Raw genomic sequence first — 24,710 nt, forward strand, 5'->3', positions numbered from 1 at the left:
AGAAGTGTTTCCAAACATGTTATTGACAATAGATTCACCTCCTGTGAAAGTCTACAATGCTTTCCATTGCAGTTTTTCATAAACACAGGGACCAGAAAAGACACTGTAGGTTGGTGCTGTACACCACAGCACTAGTCAGACGTACGGTAAACTATTTATGTTTATTTTGTAATCTCTAGATGGATATACAATCTTCTCAATACAATGAGGCTAGTTGCTCCCCATGGTGCCTTGCTTCCTACTTTGTCCTGAAGTGTCTGTTGCCACTCCCTTGACCCCCCACTTCCTGTCATCATAGTCAAGTAGGAAAAAATGTCCAGCGTCCAGCGGTCCATCCAGTCGCTTCTGGGTTCTGCTTCCCACCTGTCCCCCGTCATCAACATGGCATATCCTCCACAATTGAACTTCCATTTGTCTCGGGCATTCATGTCAAAGCATAGGCTAGTTAAATTTACATGGTGAGGCTGCTGGTTCCTAACCGATCTCGTGGAGAATGTCAGCTGCTGGGGTGGTTGTTGCCTTTCATTAAGATTGTAGGTTGGTCAGATGGTCCATGTCTTCACTGGACATGGCTTTATTCATCAGCATGGAGATGTAAGGGTCCTTCGGTGTGCAATTGTCAGGATTGATGTGGTGGTGGTATTTCTTTGAAATGAGAGATGTTTCAGGTTATTTTCATCTCTTCCTCACCAGTGACGATCATGCTTTATTTCTGAGTTGTTATTTGCCGTGGCTGACTTGAATGCCGGCATGTGAATTTCATCTCTGTTCTTGTTAGCTAACACAGACTGTCCTTCATTGATGTTTGTTTGAGTCTTTTATTTATTTTCCAGTTAGAATGACCCTTCATCTTGCCTTTCTACCATTGATCACAACAGGGTGGACCAGTTTCCTCCCCTCTTATTCAGTGTCTTCTGCATGGTGTTTTGTCATTCAACACTACAACAGAGTGTTGGTGGACATCCTATTGTGGTGTTGTGAGAAGTGTTCCAAGATGCTCCAGGACAATGTTCAGGTCCTGCTGGATTATTGTCTTGTCTATTTCCATTTGTTGTATGTTTTTTTTTCCAATTTGGACATACATTTCTCCACCTTTACATTCGCCTGGGGCCTTAATGGCATTTTTTTCCGTGCTTAAAATCACGGTGGGTCACAAATGAAGTGAATTCATATCCACTGAAAGGAGGTCTATTCTCAGTTTTCACTGTTTCTAGAACATCCCGTGCTGTAAATATTTCACACAGCACTGGTATTACTGTAGAAAAACTGCTAGGTGACCATTTACTCTGACAAATTTCAGGTATTCATTCATGAGAACCGTCATGCACTTCCCTGATCTCGGTCAAAAAACTCAACAGCAATGTCAGGTCAAGAGCCTTCACATCTGAAGTAGGAGTGGTTTGTCTTCTTGGCTGGTTCTTTGACATTCATGACATTCTCAAAGCTTGTTCTTCACTGTTTGTTACAGTGTTGGAAGTAACACCCAGTCCCTCAGAGCACTTTTGGTGCCCATTATCCTCCAGTGACCTTCGTGAGTTAGATCACTGCATTGCAGGCTGAGACAGATCGGGATGACGATTCTACTCTCTCTGAGGAGGGTACCATAGGTGACCACTGCCAGTTCATCACTTACAGGTTCAAAGGATTTCAGGAGCAAGAGCACAGCTTTCAGTGAGCCACCATCAGTCTTCAGTTACTCTTCTTTTTGATTCCCTGAATTTAGGGTCCATCAGTGTTGCTTCAGTTATGGATTTTAAATAAACTAAAGGTGGTAGCCCCAGGTCTGTCATGAAGTTTATTTATTCTTTGGCAGCGGACAATTTAGATTTTATATCAGTGGGTGTCGATAAATGTAGTCTGGTGGATTAGGCTCTTTTCCTAGTGTGTGATGACATAAGTGCATTCTTGTAGGCGTATGCTCTATCTTTCGATCTTGACTGCATCTTGGCTTTGTGATTGCCAAATATTGTCATCCATGCTTGATGATCTGTCACAACTGTAAATGTTTTCCCACAGATGAAGAGGTAATAGTGTTCACATGCCCAAAGAACATAATCCTCCAGTTGCAAGCATGCTCTTTGGATGCCAGTCAGCCTTCCGGTGGCATATGATACAATATGACGTTGGTCATCTCCTTTCTGATGTTGAACCAGGATGGTCAGAGGCCTACTTGCCTGGCGTCTACTGCGAACCCTGAGATTAAAGTACACCATGTTTTCAGCTCCACTGACTCCTTTTGATTAACCTGAATGTCTAGTCACAGTCAGGTACCAACTTGAATGCTTTTTCTTGTTTTGTCAGTCCTCTGTGCTGGGTACTGATTGTGACATAGATCTTAGTGTATCATGCAAGGTACATACGCAGCCATTTCAAGAAAGAATCTAATGTCACTGATGTCAGTGGGGGCTGCAGTGTTGTTCAGAGCTTTGATCTTTTTTGGATCAGGCCACATTTCTTTGCTTGAGAAACAAGCCCATGGAGTCTCGGTGGTCTTTGGGTAATTCACCCAATGTCAGTGTTAAGTGTTGTTTGCCTCCTACAGAGCATGAAAGACAAGTCATTATGTGGTTCTCATGTGGCTCCAAAAACAAGACTATCTTCATTGTAATTGAGAATTTTGATAATGTGTCAGATTACCTTCCAAATGGTTTCTTGAAAGATTTCAGCCACCAACAATACATCAAAACCGAGGGCCTGATTTAGATATTGGTGGTATTACCGCCAAGCTGCATCAACGGTGGACCCGAAAAGACCGTCAAACTGTTTTCTGCCTGCCGTATTTAGATGTTACAGTTTTACAAGCGGATTGAATGGTGACAGATTGTTGGCAGAGGGAGATGGCGATAGAACCCAATGGACTTCATACAATGGCAGGGGCTATGGAAGATAGGTAAGTGACACACACACACACTGTCCCTTAGCCATATGTGTGTCCCTTTATTACACACTACACAACAGACCACATACACACAATAACCCATTGCCATTCCACCACAATACAACCCGTATATGACGAAAACACACAGTGACATACATCCATGACAAAACATACACACATCATTAACACTGCACCCACACACGACACAACCACAACAAACAACACAACTACACAATAATCTAAACAAATGCACTCACACACAAGCACAACTACATCATTGGCAGCTGACAAGCACTTATGTGGGGGGCAGGAAATGGGTGGTGGTTGGGTGTATGCATGCAAGTTGAGTCGCAACAGTAAATAAAAAACAAAATAGCCACTTACCTTGCTTGCTGCATGACATCCTCACTGTGCTCCGTGTTCTGCTCTGTCTACTCCAGGCTCCCACGCTCCAGCAAATACCCCTAACAAATCCTGGCATCTCTTTCATGCTGGTAACCAGCATGAAAGCAGTGCCAGAATTGGAGAGAGCGGCCTCTCACAGCACTCTCAAGAGTACAGGAGGCCTGTGCTTTCTCTAACCAAGCTGTCTTGGACAGCTGGGTTAGAGGGGTTTAAAAAGCGCATGTCTGGCTGGCCGTCAAAAGACAGCTGGCCAAAGAGACATGCACACTTTATACCAATGCACAGCCAGCCCACCACCACTCCCTGCTGCTGCTGCCACTCAGCAGGCCCTGCCCCATCCTGACACTCAGTTGGGGACATCTTAAGGAAAAATAAAATGGAAATGAACGAACTTCATTACCATTTTATTTTTCATCTCTGGGGGCAATCCAGTGGGGCTACGCTCCTCCACTCTAATGGAGGAGCTGCCCCTGAACTATATACATCACAACAACGTCCACCACACAACAACAACACTCACCTCAATGTGTCACTAGGCAACAGAACACACACAACAACATCGCTCTCACATGCAAGTGACACACATACAGACACAACCACAGCACCCACTCAAGCTCCCTCTACGTCAAACAGCCATTACACACACACACACACACACACACACATAGATGTAGAGTCTCACATACACAACAGATAGGACAAACCTATCCCTATAGGCCCCCCTGCAATACGCACATATGGACACTGTTACCCAGTGTGAGTGTACCGTCACTGCGGTGCCAGCATTCATTTTGCAATGGATGATGACACCACAATGACAGCATGACAGTTGTGTATGGGTGCGATATACATGTTGTTCCTGTGTGTCCAGAGCCATGTGTGACACCAGTAATTCAAAATATGTGCATGTCTGCAGAGGCCCGACCTCCTGTGCAGTGCCCGCCCAACGTACCATGGCAATGCAGTGTCCCTACCTTCGATTCCGGGGAAGGGTGGAGGTTGTGTTTTCTCCCTGGGTAGGTCGCTGCAGTGACAGTAGGTGTTGTCTAGTCGTGTCCAGTCACAGACGGGGTGGAATGGTGAAAAAAGGTGAGTTTTCACCCCTCTAATCCACCAAGTCAAACATGGAGGTTGGACTGCTACTTTTTTCATGGTGGTAAGGCACATCTAAATCTGCACGGTGGAAAGGGTGTCTGGGGTTCCGCCACCAGCCACTTTTCCCTATGCACCGTCAATGCGTTTCTTGGTGGAGATGGAAGTTTGAATGTGGGCTTTCCTTTAGGACCACCTACATCTAAATGCGTCTGACGGACTGTTGCAGCGGATGATGGTTTTTAAGTTGAAAAGGTGATGGCAGGACCGCTACCGCCAAGATCTAAATCAGGCCCTGAGTCTCCTGCACTGAAAAAGGCTTGTCTGTGATGAAGGTTGTGATATATCAGGAATCCTTGTGAATATGAAATTAAAGGTGTAGTTTGCTGGTATCCAACTATGAGAATATTTTTGCACCATTGAGCAGCTTTATCATGTCTATATGGTGTTGTTAATGGTGTCTTTTTTCTCATTGGTGTTATTGGGTTGTCCTATGTTAATAATCAGTAGTACACTGCAGTTAGCATTTTGTTTGGGTGCTACGACTCATGGGGATACCCATAGTGTCAACCCTCGTGAATCCTCAATGATGACAGCTACTGGTAGGTCGCTAAGTTCAGTCCTCAACCTTTCAGTATGTGGAATGAAACATCCTTGAAGTTTGGGATACTGTTGGACAACTAATGTGTTATCTCAGACGGTGTACTGTATAGGAACAAGTTTAAACTGTTTTTTTGTAGACAGTTGGTTGGCATGGGCCATTCATGACATATAGGGGGTCATTCTGACCTCGGCGGTAAAAGTCGCTTACCGCCGGCCAGAAGGCCGCCATAACACCGCCGCGGTAAACCGCCACGGTCATTCTGACCCGCAACTGGCAAACCGCCAAAAACCTGACATCCACAAAAGTCCGCCACACCAAAGGTCAGCGGGAAACTGGCGATGACCAAACCTCTACCATCACGCCAACAGAAATACGCCCATGCCATTCCGACCCACAAATCCCCGCAGCGGTCTTTCAACCGCGGTATTCCATTGGCGGTACACACCGCCGCGCTCAAAATACACACACCTTTACAAAACACTACCACATTGGATAATTCAAAATACACACACCTGAGACACATACACACACCACTCCCACACACCCAATTAACTATAAAACACACACCCATATCACCCACAAACCCCTACGACCACAATTGCGAGTGAAGGACAGAGAGAGAGAGCACAGCATAGAGTACACCATCACACAGAGGCAAATCACAACATCACCCACACAATTTCCACGCACAAAACACCATACACCACCACACTCACCACACTCTACAACACATACACCACCCCTCACCTCATCCACACCACCCCATGGCACCCCAAAGACACCCCAAGTTCCCTGACGCAGAACTCAGGGTCATGGTGAAGGAAATAGTTCGTGTAGAGCCCCAGCTCTTCGGGGCACAGGTGCAGCACACCACCATTGCCAGGAAGATGGAGCGATGGAGCAGAATAGTGGACAGGGTCAACGCTGTGGGACAGCATCCACGCAATCGGGACGACATCAGGAAGCAGTGGAACGACCTACGGGGGAAGGTGCGTTCCATGGTATCAAGGCACAACATCGCGGTACAGCGGACTGGCGGCGGACCCCCACCTACTCCCCCAGAATTCACAGCATGGGAGGAGGAAGTCTTGCACATCCTGCATCCTGAGGGCCTCGCAGGAGTAGGCGGAGGAATGGACTCTGGTAAGTCAAATCTTCACTACTCCATACCCCCTACCCCACCTGCATGCCAAATCATACCCCCACCCTCACCCCACCCCCATCACACCAACTCCTTGCAAATGGCTCACTGCACACACCCATCACCCCCACAAGCCACCGTCACAAAAGCCCCCACAAGGGAATGCCAGCACTGGGGGACACGGCCACCCACCCATTACACGAAATGCCACACACAGAAGCAATAACCATACTCTTATACCCCTGCAGGACCCGAACACCACCACACCGCCACGGAGGGTCCAGAGATGTCCATCCCACCCCCAGAAGAGGCCCCCAGTGATGACAGCAGCTCTGTCTCCCTGGACCCTGATGACCAGCCCGGCCCATCGGGGACCTCGGGACAGTCGGTTCCCCACAGACAGCCACAGGCTACACCAGACCTAACCCCCTCTGGGAACACCAGCACAGCTCCCACCCAGCGGGCCCATGCCTCTGTCTCCAGGACACGTCAATCAGCGGTGTGTCCACCACTACAGGGCACCCAGGTTGACCCACCACCCCAACAACAACAGGGACCTGGGGGCAGTGGTAGTGGGCACACCGTCCAGGGGACAGAGGCCCAGGGAAACAGGGGAACTGGGAGGGCTGCTGTGCGACAGGGGGGGGACAGGCCCAGGGAACCGACTCTCCAAGAGGCCCTCTCCTCCATCATGGGAGCATACCACCACTCCCAGGAGACAATGGCTACGGTACTGGCCAGGTTCCAGGAGATCCAGGTCATGCAGGAGCAACAGTACATGGGGTTCAGAGAGGAACTGAGGAACATTAGTTCCGCAATGGGGACCATTGTCGTGGCCCTAACCCAGATAGTCACCACATTGCGGGACCATGTGGCACCACAAAGGGCTCCTGTCACTAGCCTGGACCAGGAACAGCCTACCACCTCCGGCGGCGCTAGTGGACAGGAGGCCCCCACACAACGACAGGCCACCAGAACCCCACCTCCTGCAGAAGAAGAACCACCCCGCAAGCGGAACCTGAGATCTCACAAGAAGACAGAGTAGGATTGCAAGACCCCCGCCAGCAAACGATACCCCCTGATGTCATCCAACTGTCCCACATTGTCACCCTGTCCAACCTTGAACTGCCCCTGCTCCATCCTTCCACAGGCATATGGACAATGCACCTGTGCGACTGAGAACTGGGCTCTGCCATGGACATTACTCCACCATCACCCATTCCCGTTTTACAATCATGTTCCTTAAATTTAGCACTTGAATTAAATCACTTCTTGCACTAAAAAAATCTGGAGTCTGCTTGTATTTTGAACAAATGTATTAGACATAACGGTGCCAAAATGTTCAGTTACATTGTGATGACAACATACCACTGTCACACAGCTGTAGTCCATGGGCAAACAAAGCAGAGGTCACGCAGTGGGGCCCACAGCTCTAAAAACGGAAGGGAAAGTCACAACTCAGTTAACAGGAACTGGGGGGGAACTCAGATAGTAGAGAGGCAGGAGACTTTAAGTAAATGTAAAATGGCGTGGTTGATTCGTACCTGTGTGCTACTGAAAATACTGTTGTATCACTGTGTCCCTGTTGTCTGTGTCGTCCCCGTCGTCCTCCTCCTCTTCACTCTCCACAGGCTCCACAGCTGCTACAACACCACAATCTGGACCATCCTCCTGCAGGAAAGGCACCTGGCGTCGCAAAGCCAGGTTGTGAAGCATACAGCAGGCCACGATGATATGGCACACCTTCTTTGGTGAGTACATTAGGGATCCCCCTGTCATATGCAGGCACCTAAACCTGGCCTTCAGGAGGCCGAAGGTTCTTTCTATAATCCTCCTAGTTCGCCCATGGGCCTCATTGTAACGTTCCTCTGCCCTTGTCCTGGGATTCCTCACTGGGGTCAGTAGCACAACAGGTTGGGGTAACCAAAGTCACCTATTAGCCACACACGGTGTCTCTGTAGCTGTTCCATCACATAAGGGATGCTGTTATTTTGCATGATGTACGCGTCATGCACTGACCCAGGGAACTTGGCATTTACATGGGAGATGTACTGGTCAGCCAAACAGACCACCTGGACATTCATAGAATGATAACTTTTTCTGTTCCTGTACACCTGCTCACTTCCACTGGGGGGAACCAAGGCCACATGGGTCCCATCAATGGCACCAATGATGTTGGGGAAATGTCCAAGGGCATAGAAATCACCCTTCACTGTAGCCAAATCTCCCACCTCAGGGAAAACAATGTAGCTCCGCATGTATTTCATCAGGGCAGACAGCACTCTGGACAAAACCTTAGAAAACATAGGCTGAGACATCCCTGATGATATGGCCACTGTTGTTTGGAATGATCCACTTGCCAAAAAATGGAGTACTGACAGAACCTGCACCAGAGGGGGAATCCCTGTGGGTTGGCGAATGGGGGACATCAGGTCTGGCTCCAGCTGGGCACACAGTTCCTGTATAGTGGCTCGGTCAAGTCTGTATGTAAGTATGACATGTCTTTCTTCCATTGTCGACAGGTCCACCAGCGGTCTGTACACAGGAGGATTCCTCCATCTCCTCGCAAGTCCCAGCAGACGGTGCCTAGGAAGGACAACATGGAGCACAGAGTCAATCAACCCACAGGTACGTAACCACAGCTTGCACATTACACGATTCGCTATGCATTGAATGGCTTGTATGAGTGGCAATGCAAGGCCTAGTCCTGTGTGACGCCGTAGAAATTCAGCCATGTGGGCCCTTGAAATGGCGGCTGCCTGACCTGTGAAGTGTGACAATGGGATGTAAGGTCAATGCGCTGGCGTGGCACACCGTGGCGGTAGGCGGTCGAAGACCGCGGCGCAAAGTAACATTGGTTAACATTGAACCCTATGGGTCTCAGGAGCCAATGACGATGTGCGCCGGTGGTCGCGGTACGCACCGCCGCGGGCGTGACCGCCATTTTTTACTTGCTTAATCACTCGAGACCTGATCATCCACAGGAGAGGACCTATACTGCAAGTGCTGCTGTGAACTCGGTCTGGAAGAGACAATGGCTGCTGCGACTGGGGAAAGGGCCCCTGCCTTCACATCTGAGGAATTGGATAAACTTGTTGATGGGGTCCTCCCCCAGTATGCGCTACTCTACGGTCCTCCAGACCAACAGGTAAGTACACTGGGAGCACGTAGTATGGGCTATGCCTGTGTTGAGTGGGGTGGATGTAAGATGGTGGGGAGGGGAGCGAATGAGGAGTGCAACGCACGACAGATGAGAGCATGTGCCACATGGCAAGGTTGGGGAGGGGGGGCCGCGCACATCGACCATGCAGAAAAGTGATGATATTTATTTTTCAACCCTGTACATGTCACATAGGTCAGCGCCCATCAGAAGATCGACATTTGGCGTGCCATCGCCAAGGACATCCGGGCCCTGGGGGTCCACAACAGACGGGGCACCCACTGCCGCAAGAGGTGGGAGGACATCCGCCGCGGGAGCAGAAAGACCGCCGAGGCTCTGCTGGGGATGGCCTCCCAATGTAGGAGGGGTGCCAGTCGTCAATTGACCCCCCTGATGTCCCGGATCCTGGCGGTGGCCTACCCCGATTTGGATGGGCGCGTGAGGACATCATAGCAGACACAAGGGGGTGAGTATCAGCACATTCCGCTATATTAGCGCACAGTGGAGGCGTCTGGGTGGGGGAGGAGGGCTGTGGCTATCTCTAGGCCAGGGCGGTTTCTGTAGGCTAGGCCCCTCCGTTAGACATGGCCCTGTGCCCCCGCCCCCCACCTCTGTAGGGTGCTAAGTACAGCTATCCATGGCCCGGGCTCACCTATGTGTGCATTTGTCGTCCATAGACTTGTAGGCCAAGTCACTAGCATTGAGTAGTGTACCCTGAGTGCGCGGCGTAGTGCAGGGGGCTTCTGTGTCTGTCCTCTCCGCCAACGGTGCCGCCAATGCATGCACTCAACATGTCTTCCTTTCTTCTCCCCCCCCCTTTTCTTTTGGTTTTCCTGTTCATGTGTGCATTAGCATCATCAGGCGGAGGAGAAGTGGCATTGGCGCACGAGGGAGCTGCATCTCACATGGCCCCGGAGGGCCCTGCAACCGACTCCGAGTTAACCAGTGAGACGGAGGGCGAGGGGGGCTCCACAACGGGGACCCGTGGAGACGTCAGCGACACAGACACGTCCTCGGAAGGGAGCTCCCTTGTGGTGGCGGCAACATCCGTGCCCACCGCAACAACAGGTACAGCCGCCACCCAGCGCACCAGCTCCGCCCACCCATCAGCCCCTCAGCTTTCGCCCCGTGCCCGCTCGGCCAGGAAGCCGGCCATCTCCTTCGCCCCTGGCACCTCAGGTCCTGCCCCAGTTACCCCTGCTGCCCTCAGTGCGGAGATCATTGACCTCCTCCAGACGCTCATTGTTGGGCAGTCTACCCTTTTGAATGCCATCCAGGGGGTAGAAAGGGAGGTGCATCGGAGAAATGCATACCTGGAGGGCATTCATTCGGGTCAGGCTGCCCATCAGCGATCGTTCAATGCTCTGGCCTCAGCACTGACGGCAGCAATTGTCCCTGTGTCTAGCCTCCCCCCTCCAACTTCCTCAACCCAGTCCCACTCCCCTGTTCCTCTGCCTATCCCAGACACACCTACAAACCAGCCTGCACACACATCAACACCCAAGGGCAGCTCATCCAGACATAAGCACCACAGATCACACAAGCATTCACCCAAGCAACATCCACATGCAGACACAGCAACACCCACTGCCTCCACTGTGTCCCCCTCCTCCTCGTCTCCCTCCTCCCTCCCTGTGACGTCTCCACTCACACCTGCATGCACACCACCATCAGCCAGTACGTCCATCACCACCACACCCACCAGAACAGTCCGCACACGTGCAGTCACCACCCCACTACCATTTACACGTCCCCTGTGTCCTCTCCCAGTGTGTCTGTCACCCCCTCTTCCAAACCACACAAACGCAGGCAGCCACCCACCCAACAGCCATCCACCTCACGACAGCCTCCGTCACAAGCACCTGCACCCAAAGACAGCACACTTGACTCTCCTCCAACCACATCCTCTTCCTCCACTCCCATACCCACTACAACTACCCGTCCCTGTCTTTCTAAATTGATTTTCCTTTCCAACCTTGACCTCTTTCCAACAACTGACCCACCCCCTCCATCTCGTAAGACTCCAACCAACACCTCAGCCACCACAAGCCCTGCACCTACTAGGACCATCGTTCAGGGCTATTGGAGTCCACCAGCTCCTAGGGCAGGAACATCGGCCAGCAACAAGGGGACAGCCAGCCCATCCCCTGGGAAAAGAAGCAAAAAAGGGAAGGGCCGGCGCCACAGGCCTGAGACGGCTGCCCCCAAGGACACCAGCCTTGCACCGTCACCTGGCCCATCCACCAAGGGAGGCAAGGGCCCCAGAGATTCTTCCAAGGGAGGCAAGGGCCCCAGAGATTCTTCCAAGGGAGGCAAGGGCCCCAGAGATTCTTCCAAGGGAGGCAAGGGCCCCAGAGATTCTTCCAAGGGAGGCAAGGGCCCCAGAGATTCTTCCAAGGGAGGCAAGGGCCCCAGAGATTCTTCCAAGGAGGGCAAGGGCAGCAAGGCGAAGAAGTCCGGCAGCAGGCGAGCTGCCCAGGAGGGCCCCACCAGCCCCATTTGGGGTGTGACGGAGGACACCCAGGGGCCCAGGAGTCCAGCACAGGAGGGCCCCGCAAGCGATAGGTCGGATGGCGACTGAGCGGGAATGATTGCCCAGATCTGGTTCCCTAGGAACACAAGACAAGCACCGCTGAACAGGGCCCCGCCGTGAGAAGCACCGCTGAACAGGGCCCCGCCGTGAGAAGCACCGCTGAACAGGGCCCCGCCGTGAGAAGCACCGCTGAATAGGGCCCCGCCTAGAGAAGCACCGCTGAACAGGGCCCCGCCGTCTCTGCACCGCTCCGCTGGGCCCTTCCTGTCAAGCACCGCTCCGCTGGGCCCCACCGTCTCTGCACCGCTCCGCGGGGCCCTTCCTGTCAAGCACCGCTCCGCTGGGCCCCGCCGTCTCTGCACCGCTCCGCTGGGCCCTTCATCTCAAGCACCGCTCCGCTGGGCCCCTCCTGTCAGGCACCGCTCCGCTGGGCCCTTCATCTCAAGCACCGCTCCGCTGGGCCCCTCCTGTCAGGCACCGCTCCGCTGGGCCCTTCATCTCAAGCACCGCTCCACTGGGCCCCGCTGTCTCTGCACCGCTCCGCTGGGCCCTTCCTGTCAGGCACCGCTCCGCTGGGCCCCGCCGTCTCTGCACCGCTCCGCTGGGCCCCGCCGTCTCTGCACCGCTCCGCTGGGCCCTTCTTGTCAAGCACCGCTCCGCTGGGCCCCGCCGTCTCTGCACCGCTCCGCTGGGCCCTTCCTGTCAAGCACCGCTCCGCTGGGCCCTTCCTGTCAAGCACCGCTCCGCTGGGCCCTTCCTGTCAAGCACCGCTCCGCTGGGCCCTTCCTGTCAAGCACCGCTCCGCTGGGCCCTTCATCTCAAGCACCGCTCCGCTGGGCCCTTCCTGTCAAGCACTGCTCCGCTGGGCCCCACCGTCTCTGCACCGCTCCGCGGGGCCCTTCCTGTCAAGCACCGCTCCGCTGGGCCCCGCCGTCTCTGCACCGCTCCGCTGGGCCCTTCATCTCAAGCACCGCTCCGCTGGGCCCCTCCTGTCAGGCACCGCTCCGCTGGGCCCTTCATCTCAAGCACCGCTCCGCTGGGCCCCTCCTGTCAGGCACCGCTCCGCTGGGCCCTTCATCTCAAGCACCGCTCCACTGGGCCCCGCTGTCTCTGCACCGCTCCGCTGGGCCCTTCCTGTCAGGCACCGCTCCGCTGGGCCCCGCCGTCTCTGCACCGCTCCGCTGGGCCCCGCCGTCTCTGCACCGCTCCGCTGGGCCCTTCCTGTCAAGCACCGCTCCGCTGGGCCCCGCCGTCTCTGCACCGCTCCGCTGGGCCCTTCCTGTCAAGCACCGCTCCGCTGGGCCCTTCCTGTCAAGCACCGCTCCGCTGGGCCCTTCCTGTCAAGCACCGCTCCGCTGGGCCCTTCATCTCAAGCACCGCTCCGCTGGGCCCTTCCTGTCAGGCACCGCTCCGCTGGGCCCTTCCTGTCAAACACCGCTCCGCTGGGCCCTGCGTCTCTGCACCGCTCCGCTGGGCCCTTCCTGTCAAGCACCGCTCCGCTGGGCCCTTCATGTCAAGCACCGCTCCGCTGGGCCCCGCTGTCTCTGCACCGCTCCGCTGGGCCCTTCCTGTCAAGCACCGCTCCGCTGGGCCCCGCCGTCTCTGCACCGCTCCGCTGGGCCCTTCCTGTCAAGCACCGCTCCGCTGGGCCCTTCCTGTCAAGCACCGCTCCGCTGGGCCCTTCCTGTCAAGCACCGCTCCGCTGGGCCCTTCCTGTCAAGCACCGCTCCGCTGGGCCCTTCATCTCAAGCACCGCTCCGCTGGGCCCTTCATCTCAAGCACCGCTCCGCTGGGCCCTTTCTGTCAAGCACTGCTCCGCTGGGCCCCGCCGTCTCTGCACCGCTCCGCTGGGCCCCGCCGTCTCTGCACCGCTCCGCTGGGCCCCGCCGTCTCTGCACCGCTCCGCTGGGCCCTTCCTGTCAGGCACCGCTCCGCTGGGCCCTTCCTGTCAAGCACCGCTCCGCTTGGCCCCGCTTTCTCTGCACCGCTCCGCTGGGCCCTTCCTGTCAAGCACCGCTCCGCTGGGCCCTTCATCTCAAGCACCGCTCCGCTGGGCCCTTCATCTCAAGCACCGCTCCGCTGGGCCCTTCATCTCAAGCACCGCTCCGCTGGGCCCTTCATCTCAAGCACCGCTCCGCTGGGCCCCGCCGTCTCTGCACCGCTCCGCTGGGCCCTTCCTGTCAAACACCGCTCCGCTGGGCCCCGCCATCTCTGCACCGCTCCGCTGGGCCCTTCCTGTCAAGCACCACTCCGCTGGGCCCCGCCGTCTCTGCACCGCTCCGCTGGGCCCTTCCTGTCAGGCACCGCTCCGCTGGGCCCTTCCTGTCAAGCACCGCTCTGCTGGGCCCCGCCGTCTCTGCACCGCTCCGCTGGGCCCTTCCTGTCAAGCACCGCTCCGCTGGGCCCTTCCTGTCAAGCACCGCTCCGCTGGGCCCTTCATCTCAAGCACCGCTCCGCTGGGCCCTTCCTGTCAAGCACCGCTCCGCTGGGCCCTTCCTGTCAAGCACCGCTCCGCTGGGCCCTTCCTGTCAAGCACCGCTCCGCTGGGCCCCGCCGTCTCTGCACCGCTCCGCTGGGCCCTTCATCTCAAGCCCCGCTCCGCTGGGCCCTTCATCTCAAGCCCCGCTCCGCTGGGCCCCGCCGTCTCTGCACCGCTCCGCTGGGCCCTTCCTGTCAGGCACCGCTCCGCTGGGCCCTTCCTGTCAAGCACCGCTCCGCTGGGCCCTTCCTGTCAAGCACCGCTCCGCTGGGCCCCGCCGTCTCTGCACCGCTCCGCTGGGCCCTTCCTGTCAAGCACCGCTCCGCTGGGCCCGCCGTCTCTGCACCGCTCCGCTGGGCCCTTCCTGTCAGGCACCGCTCCGCTGGGCCCTTCCTGTCAGGCACCGCTCCGCTGGGCCCCGCCGTCTCTGCACCGCTCCGCTGGGCCCCGCCGTCTCTGCACCGCTCCGCTGGGCCCTTCCTGTCAAGCACCGCTCCGCTGGGCCCCGCCGTCTCTGCACCGCTCCGCTGGGCCCCGCCGTCTCTGCACCGCTCCGCTGGGCCCTTCCTGTCAGACACCGCTCCGCTGGGCCCTTCCTGTCAGACACCGCTCCGCTGGGCCCTTCCTGTCAGACACCGCTCCGCTGGGCCCTTCCTGTCAAGCACCGCTGGGCCCCGACGTCTCTGCACCGCTCCGCTGGGCCCTTCCTGTCAAGCACCGCTGGGCCCCGACGTCTCTGCACCTCTCCGCTGGGCCCCGACGTCTCTGCACCGCTCCGCTGGGCCCTTCCTGTCAGGCACCGCTCCGCTGGGCCCTTCCTGTCAGGCACCGCTCCGCTGGGCCCTTCCTGTCAGGCACCGCTCCGCTGGGCCCTTCCTGTCAAGCACCGCTCCGCTGGGCCCTTCCTGTCAAGCACCGCTCCGCTGGGCCCTTCATCTCAAGCACCGCTCCGCTGGGCCCCTCCTGTCAGGCACCGCTCCGCTGGGCCCTTCATCTCAAGCACCGCTCCGCTGGGCCCTTCATCTCAAGCACCGCTCCGCTGGGCCCTTCATCTCAAGCACCGCTCCTCTGGGCCCTTCATCTCAAGCACCGCTCCGCTGGGCCCCTCCTGTCAGTCACCGCTCCGCTGGGCCCTTCATCTCAAGCACCGCTCCGCTGGGCCCTTCATCTCAAGCACCGCTCCGCTGGGCCCCTCCTGTCAGTCACCGCTCCGCTGGGCCCTTCATCTCAAGCACCGCTCCGCTGGGCCCTTCATCTCAAGCACCGCTCCGCTGAGCCCTTCATCTCAAGCACCGCTCCGCTGGGCCCTTCATCTCAAGCACCGCTCCGCTGGGCCCCACCGTCTCTGCACCACTCCGCTGGGCCCTTCCTGTCAAGCACCGCTCCGCTGGGCCCTTCCTGTCAAGCACCGCTCTGCTGGGCCCTTCATCTCGAGCACCGCTCTGCTGGGCCCTTCATCTCAGGCACCGCTCCGCTGGGCCCTTCATCTCAAGCACCGCTCCGCTGGGCCCTTCCTGTCAAGCACCGGTCCGCTGGGCCCCGCCGTCTCTGCACCGCTCCGCTGGGCCCTTCCTGTGAAGCACGCTCCGCTGGGCCCCGCCGTCTCTGCACCGCTCCGCTGGGCCCTTCCTGTCAAGCACCGCTCCGCTGGGCCCCGCCGTCTCTGCACCGCTCCGCTGGGCCCTTCCTGTGAAGCACGCTCCGCTGGGCCCCGCCGTCTCTGCACCGCTCCGCTGGGCCCTTCCTGTCAGGCACCGCTCCGCTGGGCCCGCCGTCTCTGCACCGCTCTGCTGGGCCCTTCCTGTCAAGCACCGCTCCGCTGGGCCCTTCCTGTCAAGCACCGCTCCGCTGGGCCCTTCATCTCAAGCACCGCTCCGCTGGGCCCTTCATCTCAAGCACCGCTCCGCTGGGCCCCGCCGTCTCATGCACCGCTCCGCTGGGCCCTTCCTGTCAGGCACCGCTCCGCTGGGCCCTTCCTGTCAGGCACCGCTCCGCTGGGCCCTTCATCTCAAGCACCGCTCCGCTGGGCCCCGCCGTCTCTGCACCGCTCCGCTGGGCCCTTCCTGTCAGGCACCGCTCCGCTGGGCCCCGCCGTCTCTGCACCGCTCCGCTGGGCCCTTCCTGTCAGGCACCGCTCCGCTGGGCCCTTCCTGTCAGGCACCGCTCCGCTGGGCCCTTCCTGTCAAGCACCGCTCCGCTGGGCCCCGCCGTCTCTGCACCGCTCCGCTGGGCCCTTCCTGTCAAGCACCGCTCCGCTGGGCCCTTCCTGTCAGGCACCGCTCCGCTGGGCCCTTCCTGTCAGGCACCGCTCCGCTGGGCCCTTCCTGTCAAGCACCGCTCCGCTGGGCCCCGCCGTCTCTGCACCGCTCCGCTGGGCCCTTCCTGTCAAGCACCGCTCCGCTGGGCCCCGCCGTCTCTGCACCGCTCCACTGGGCCCTTCCTGTCAGGCACCGCTCCGCTGGGCCCTTCCTGTCAAGCACCGCTCCTCTGGGCCCCGCCGTCTCTGCACCGCTGGGCCCTTCCTGTCAAGCACCGCTCCGCTGGGCCCCGCCGTCCCTGCACCGCTCCGCTGGGCCCTTCCTGTCAGGCACCGCTCCGCTGGGCCCTTCCTGTCAGGCACCGCTCCGCTGGGCCCTTCCTGTCAGGCACCGCTCCGCTGGGCCCTTCCTGTCAGGCACCGCTCCGCTGGGCCCTTCCTGTCAAGCACCGCACCTCTGGGCCCCGCCGTCCCTGCACCGCTCCGCTGGGCCCTTCCTGTCAAGCACCGCTCCGCTGGGCCCTTCATCTCAAGCACCGCTCCGCTGGGCCCTTCATCTCAAGTACCGCTCGGCTGGGCCCCTCCTGTCAGGCACCGCTCCGCTGGGCCCTTCATCTCAAGCACCGCTCCGCTGGGCCCTTCATCTCAAGCACCGCTCCGCTGGGCCCCTCCTGTCAGGCACCGCTCTGCTGGGCCCTTCATCTCAAGCACCGCTCCGCTGGGCCCCGCCGTCTCTGCACCGCTCCGCTGGGCCCTTCCTGTCAAGCACCGCTCCGCTGGGACCCGCCGTCTCTGCACCGCTCCGCTGGGCCCTTGCTGTCAAGCACCGCTCCGCTGTGCCCGCCGTCTCTGCACCGCTCCACTGGGCCCTTCCTGTCAGGCACCGCTCCGCTGGGCCCTTCCTGTCAAGCACTGCTCCGCTGGGCCCCGCCGTCTCTGCACCGCTCCGCTGGGCCCTTCCTGTCAGGCACCGCTCCGCTGGGCCCTGCCGTCTCTGCACCGCTCCGCTGGGCCCTTCCTGTCAGGCACCGCTCCGCTGGGCCCTTCCTGTCAAGCACCGCTCCGCTGGGCCCCGCCGTCTCTGCACAGCTCCGCTGGGCCCTTCCTGTCAGGCACCGCTCCGCTGGGCCCTTCCTGTCAAGCACCCCTCCGCTGGGCCCTTCATCTCAAGCACCGCTCCGCTGGGCCCTTCATCTCAAGCACCGCTCCGCTGGGCCCTTCATCTCAAGCACCGCTCCGCTGGGCCCTTCATCTCAAGCACCGCTGGCCCATTGGCAGGGCCGGATCTGTGTCGGGCAGGGCTTCACGAAGCACTCTGGGCACCATCCCTCCTCCATAACCAGTGGAGTCTGTAATCCACCAGATGGACTGTGGCTTTGCACTCCCCAGGATGGTACAGTGGTCAATCCACCCACTGTAGAGACTTGTGAGACTGTGGCTTTGCACTCCCCAGGATGGTACAGTGGGCAATCCACCCACTGAAAAGACTTGTGTGACTGTGGCTTTGCACTCCCCAGGATGGTACAGTGGGCAATCCACCCACTGTAGAGACTTGAGAAACTGTGGCTTTGCACTCCCCAGGATGGTACAGTGGGCATGGAGGCCCCTCATGGATCTGGCGTCGTGGACTCATGTGGCTGAGGTGCCCCCCCTTCCCTTCCCCCTGAGGTGCCTGTGGTTTTATTATCTGATGCCCCAGCAGTGTTCTCTCCAATGGAATCGGGTCTCGTGTGTGGGCTTTGCCCATGTGTTTATGCACATTGGCCCACGAACAATGGCATGTAGCCAATATGTGCCGGACTTTTGGACTATGTATACATTGTTCATGTTGTGATTTATATGTTTTAAAAATCTCATATTTCACTTAAGTTCAAATATGCTTTAATATACTTCTATTTTAATGATCATTTTATTTTGTCTTTGAATTATTCCAGGGGGTTTGGGGGGTGTAAATCTGACTTGTTGCTCTGCATTGGTGTGTGGGGATTTTGGGGGGGGGGGTGTCGCGTATGTGTGTGCCCGTAATCTTTTCTCCTCCCCCCTCCCCTGTGTCGTAGGTGCAGTACTCACCGTTGTCTCCTGCGGCGGCGTTCGTGCTCCTGGTAGAGGAGCAGGTAGACAATCGCTGGTAGGATGTTTAATTCGGGTTCCATGCTGTCCAGATTCCTCGTGGAGTGTATAGAGGTGAGCGTTTTCCCATTCGTGGTCTGTTTCCGCCGTGTTTTTATCGGCGGGGCTCCCGCCCCGGAAAAGGTGGCGGATTGGTGGGTCGTGATAGGGTGGGCGGTACATTGTCTGCCGCCAGTCTGTTGGCAGTGACCGCCGCACTGTTTGTTTGCCCCTTGCCGTGGCGGTCGGAGTGTTTAAGTGGCGGGCTGTGTTGGCGGTTCCCGCCAGGGTCAGAATTCCATTTTTTTTACCGCCTGCCTGTTGGCGGGTTGGCCGCCGCTTTAACACCGACCGCCAGGGTCGGAATGACCCCCATAATGTAATGTCCCCTGCCCTGTCCTTGTAGGTCGGTGCCATTCAGATGCACCTGAGGTATGGAAGGGCTTTTGAGCCATACCTGAAAAAAACATAGCATCTGCAGGTGTTAAGTTTGGTCTGGGTGTCCTTTTCCTGTTCTCCCTGAAACAGATCTAACTTAGTGATGACCCGCTGTTAAGAACAAATGTGGCCTGGTGGTGCCCAATCTTTAAGTCAAGAATTGGGCTGTCTCCTTTCTGTGTGTGCCATTTTAAAATCATGAACAAACAGATTGCTGTCCCAGAAGCATGAGAAAATGTTTCTGTAGGAGTGTTGCAACATCAAGCGCGACTCCCTAAATGTACACGTTGTTTGGGTAGAAGAGAGAGAGGAGGTCCATTCATATAAGAAAGACGATAAACTATCATAAAGTCACCTCAAAGGAAAAGTTAAGTAAAATCAGTTTGCTCATAGAGAGAGTATCCAACTTTGTGCTGCTTTCTCAAAAGTAGACATAACATTTCTGAACTGTAACCTACTTTGCACCATCATACACTACACCTTCACATAGTTCCCATAACACAATCTAATCAGGTTAGAGTAAAAAGATAGAATCTTGAACTCATTCGTTTCTCAGTAACCTCCACTATACAGCGTCTCTCAGAGTCCTTCAAACTCACATTTACCTGCAACAAAATGAGATGCATTGCACCTGCCTGCACTCTGCATGTGTACTGTTGCAACCAATGATAGCACTCTATGGTTATCACAGGAAAAGAAACATTTTCACATGGGAAGGAAAGCAAAGGAACATTGTAGAAGGCTGGCCTGACTTATAGTGGGTACCCTGTGGTACTTACACCTTTTGCCAGGTCCAGTTATCCCTTATTAGTAGAATAGAGGTGTTTCTATCAGCTTAGGCTGTTAGAGGTAGCTATGGCAAAGCAGCTTAGGCTGAACTAGGAGGCATGCAAAGCTCCTATTATACCACTTATATCATAGAGCACAATATCATAAGAAAACACAACACTCAGAGTTACTAAAAATAAAGGTACTTTATTTTAGTGACAATATGGCAAAAGTATCTCAGAGGATACCCTCACTTAGGAGGTAAGTAATATACACAAATTATATGTACACAAACCCAAAACAGGTAAGTAACAGTAAGAAAATCAGTGCAAACAATGTAGAATCACAATAGGATGCAATAGGTAGACATAGGCCTAGGGGCAACACAAACCATATACTCCAAAAGTGGAATGCGAATCACGAATGGACCCCAGGCCTATGGGAAGTTTTAGAGGGTCCCCACCCCAAGACCCTGAAAAGTAGGAGTAAAGTTACCCTACTACCTCAGAAAGACAGTATAGTCATGATAGGGGATTCTGCAAGAACCACAACTGCTACCAAAGCACTGAAAACGTATTCCTGGACCTGAGGACCTGTAAAAGAAGGGGGCCAAGTCCAAGAGTCACGCAAGTGTCCAGGGAGGACAGGAGCCCACCAAATCCCGGATGAAGGTGCAAAAGGGCTGCCTCTGGGAGGAAGAAGCCAAAGATTCTGCAACAACGGATGGTGCCAGGATCTTCCCCTTTGGTGAGAAGATGTCCCACGGCGTGCTGGAGGTTGCAGAAGTGTTTCCACGCAGAAATACCACAAACAAGCCTTGCTAGCTGCAAGAGTCGCGGTTGATGATTTTGGGTGCTGCTCGGGCCCAGGAAGGACCAGGATGTCGCCCCTTGGAGGAGGAGACAGAGGGGGTGCTCAGAAACTCAGGGAGCTCCCACAGAAGCAGGCAGCACCCACAGAAGTAATGGAACAGGCACTTAGAAGATCTGAGGACAGCGGTTGACTCAGAGTCACAAAGGAGGGTCCCACGACGTCGGAGTCCAACTCATCGAGTTGGGCAATGCAGGATGGAGTGCTGGGGAGCCAGACTAGGCTGTGCACAAAGGAAGTCCTGGAAAAGTGCACAGAAGCCGGAGCAGCTGCAAATCATGCAGTACACAAGTTTGCTGTCTGGCGTGGGGAGGCAAGGACTTACCTTCACCAAATTTGGACAGAAGGGTCACTGGACTGTGGGAGACACTTGGACCTAGCTCCTGTGTTTCAGGGACCACGCTCGTCAGGATAAGAGGGGACCCAGAGGACCGGTGATGCAGAAGTTTGGTGCCTGCGTTGGCAGGGGGAAGATTCCGTCGACCCACTGGAGATTTCTTCTTGGCTTCCAGTGCCGGGTGAAGGCAGACAGCCCTCAGAGCATGCACTACCAGGAAACAGTCGAGAAAGCCAGCAGGATGAGGCACTACAATGTTGCTGGTAGTCGTCTTGCTACTTTGTTGCGGTTTTGCAGGCGTCCTGAGCAGTCAGCGGTCGATCCTTGGCAGAAGTCGAAGAGGGAAGTGCAGAGGAACTCTGGTGAGCTCTTGCATTTGTTATCTGAGGAATAGCCCAGAGGAGAGACCCTAAATAGCCAAAAAAGGAGGTTTGGCTACTAAGAAAGGAGGCTTGGCTACTGAAAGAGGTAAGCACCTATCAGGAGGGGTCTCTGACGTCACCTGCTGGCACTGGCCACTCAGAGCTGTCCATTGTGCCCCAACACCTCTGAATTAAAGATGACTGAGGTCTGGGACACACTGGAGGAGCTCTGGGCACCTCCCCTGGGAGGTGCAGGTCAGGAGAGTGGTCACTCCCCTTTCCTTTGTCCAGTTTCGTGCCAGAGCAGGGCTGGGGGATCCCTGAACCGCTGTAGACTGGCTTATGCAGAGATGGGCACCATCTGTGCCCACTGGCTTATACAGAGATGGACACCATCTGTGCCCATCAAAGCATTTCCAGAGGCTGGGGGAGGCTACTCCTCCCCAGCCCTTCACACCTGTTTCCAAAGGGAGAGGGTGTAACACCCTCTCTCAGAGGAAATCCTTTGTTCTGCCTTCCTGGGACTGGGCTGCCCAGGCCCCAGGGGGGGCAGAAACCTGTCTGAGGGGTTGGCAGCAGCTGCAGTGGAGACCCTGGAAAAGCAGTTTGGCAGTACCCAGGTTCTGTGCTAGAGACCCGGGGATGCATGGAATTGTCCCCCCAATACCAAAATGGTATTGGGGTGACAATTCCATGATCCTAGACATGTTACATGGCCATGTTCGAAGTTACCATTGTGACGCTACATATAGATAGTGACCTATATGTAGTGCACGCGTGTAATGGTGTCCCCGCACTCACAAAGTCCGGGGAATTTGCCCTGGACAATGTGGGGGCACCTTGGCTAGTGCCAGGGTGCCCACACACTATGTAACTTGGCACCTAACCTTCACCAAGTGAGGGTTAGACATATAGGTGACTTATAAGTTACTTATGTGCAGCGAAAATGGCTGTGAAATAACGTGGACAGTTTTTCACTCAGGCTGCAGTGGCAGACCTGTGTAAGAATTGTCTGAGCTCCCTATGGGTGGCAAAAGAAATGCTGCAGCCCATAGGGATCTCCTGGAACCCCAATACCCTGGGTACCTAGGTACCATATACAAGGGAATTATAAGGGTGTTCCAGTGTGCCAATGAGAATTGGTAACATTAGTCACTAGCCTGCAGTGACAATTTTAAAGCAAAGAGAGAGCATAAACACTGAGGTTCTGGTTAGCAGAGCCTCAGTGATACAGTTAGGCACCACACAGAGAACACATATAGGCCACAAACCTATGAGCACTGGGGTCCTGGCTAGCAGGATCCCAGTGATACATATCAAACACACTGACAACATAGGGTTTTCACTATGAGCACTGGGCCCTGGCTAGCAGGATCCCAGTGATACATATCAAACACACTGACAACATAGGGTTTTCACTATGAGCACTGGGGTCCTGGCTAGCAGGATCCCAGTGATACATATCAAACACACTGACAACATAGGGTTTTCACTATGAGCACTGGGCCCTGGCTAGCAGGATCCCAGTGAGACAGTAAAAACACCCTGACAAACACTCACAAACAGGCCAAAAGTGGGGGTAACAAGGCTAGAAAGAGGCTACCTTCCTACAAACATCGCACTCATTAAGTTGGACTTCAGCTTTACCTAGAAATAAAACACACAAAGCAAGATGACAGCCTTTTTAGCCATTTTGAACACAGGCTTATATTAGCTAGGGTCAATATAAGCATGAATAATACAGAATTAATCCATTAGTGTGGTTACATGTTAATGTCTCTATAATAAAAAAAAATGAATATGGAAAAAAACCTTTTACTTGCATTACTTTTTCTCCTTCATGAAGATTGCAGGTGAACTGACTCATCCTGCTCCATGGCCCATCCTAGAACAAAGGTGATGGGGTAGAAACAATGAGTGGTGGGCTAGGCCTCTACTAGTTGTGTGGTCAATTACTCAGGGTAAACCCAGGGAGGCCTCAGGCTGAGGGTGGGGAGCCAAAAACACTTGGTGAGGTGTAGGATTCAGGTGTGCAGCTCGTTATTGAAGACGGAAACCTCACCTTGCTGGGGAACGGTGCAGTTTGGTATGGCTGGTATGTTGCTGCTGTTACAGTGTTTGTTGTGGGGCTGCTGGATGTCTCCACACCTCTCAGGTTGGCCCTGCCTGGCCCACATGGTACCCTTGGGCCCCAGGGTAACTTTGTTTGCAGAGGGGAACAGTAGGTGCAAAGAGTTGCCAAGGAGCCTTGCTGCCACCATGTGCACTCCACCAGGGAATGGTTTCAGTGTGTATGCTGGTGCCAGGTCAGCTCTGGGGTGCACCGCATATGAATGGGGGGGTCAGTAGGGAGAGATTAGTCCCAGTACAGCTGCCCAGAATTAGATGAAGGTGCCAGGATGCCCCTCAGCTGCCTGATGTTGGGCCCAGGTCAGGATGCTGGATATCATCTCCCACGCAGCCCCCATGTGCATTCTGGCACCCAGGCCTCCAGTCTGTGAGTGCCACTGGGGACAGGCAGGGTCCAGCGACAAGTCTCAGCACTGATTAATGTGGCTTACCCTGGTTCACAACTCTGGCACTGTGGCTGTGGTCCTGGGGGTCACCATCCATCTCAGCTCCCTCTTGGCTGTGGGCTAAGCAGCTCCTTCAGGCAGTCCTTGTGCCCCAGGCCCTCTGGGGCTGGAACTCTGTCATCACCCAAGGGACTGCTGCTTCAACCTCGAATTGTGTCTGAGGCTAACACCGTTGATCTCCAGTCCTGGTCTCCTCCGGTGGGATGGTGAGTGGGCTGCTCCCCCTCCAGTGCCTTCTGGCTCCATGTCTGGGCAGACAGAACTACTGCTAGGTCCACCCCAGGACTCCCTCCTGTCAGGAGAGAAGTAATGTTTAAACCCTCAGTCTCCTCTGGGGCTGCGGGCCCCTACTGCCTCCAAGGCTACTGCTGCCTGGCCTCCTACACCACTGTGGCCCGCTACTACAGGCCCAAGGGCCCACCTGTCTTCAGCAGGCACAGTTGATGTCAATCTGTGTCTCTGCTGGCACCAGCCACCCCCATACACCTCGCCACAGTCAGCTGGGTTGTCAGATTCTCGTCACCCACAGTGCAGGTGCCTCTTAACTCAGCCCCTCCCTCTGGGCTGCAAATGCAGGCGCTCCAGCCTTGATGGGGGCTGCAGCAACGAGTGCAGTCTGAGGACCCACTTGGGGCAAATGAGTGCCATCCCCAGAGTCTTGTGCCTTCCAGCGGCTCCAACAGGAACCCATGCCTGCTGTC

This window comes from Pleurodeles waltl, chromosome 2_2 (genome assembly GCF_031143425.1).
Source record: "Pleurodeles waltl isolate 20211129_DDA chromosome 2_2, aPleWal1.hap1.20221129, whole genome shotgun sequence".
Lineage (NCBI taxonomy): Eukaryota > Metazoa > Chordata > Amphibia > Caudata > Salamandridae > Pleurodeles > Pleurodeles waltl.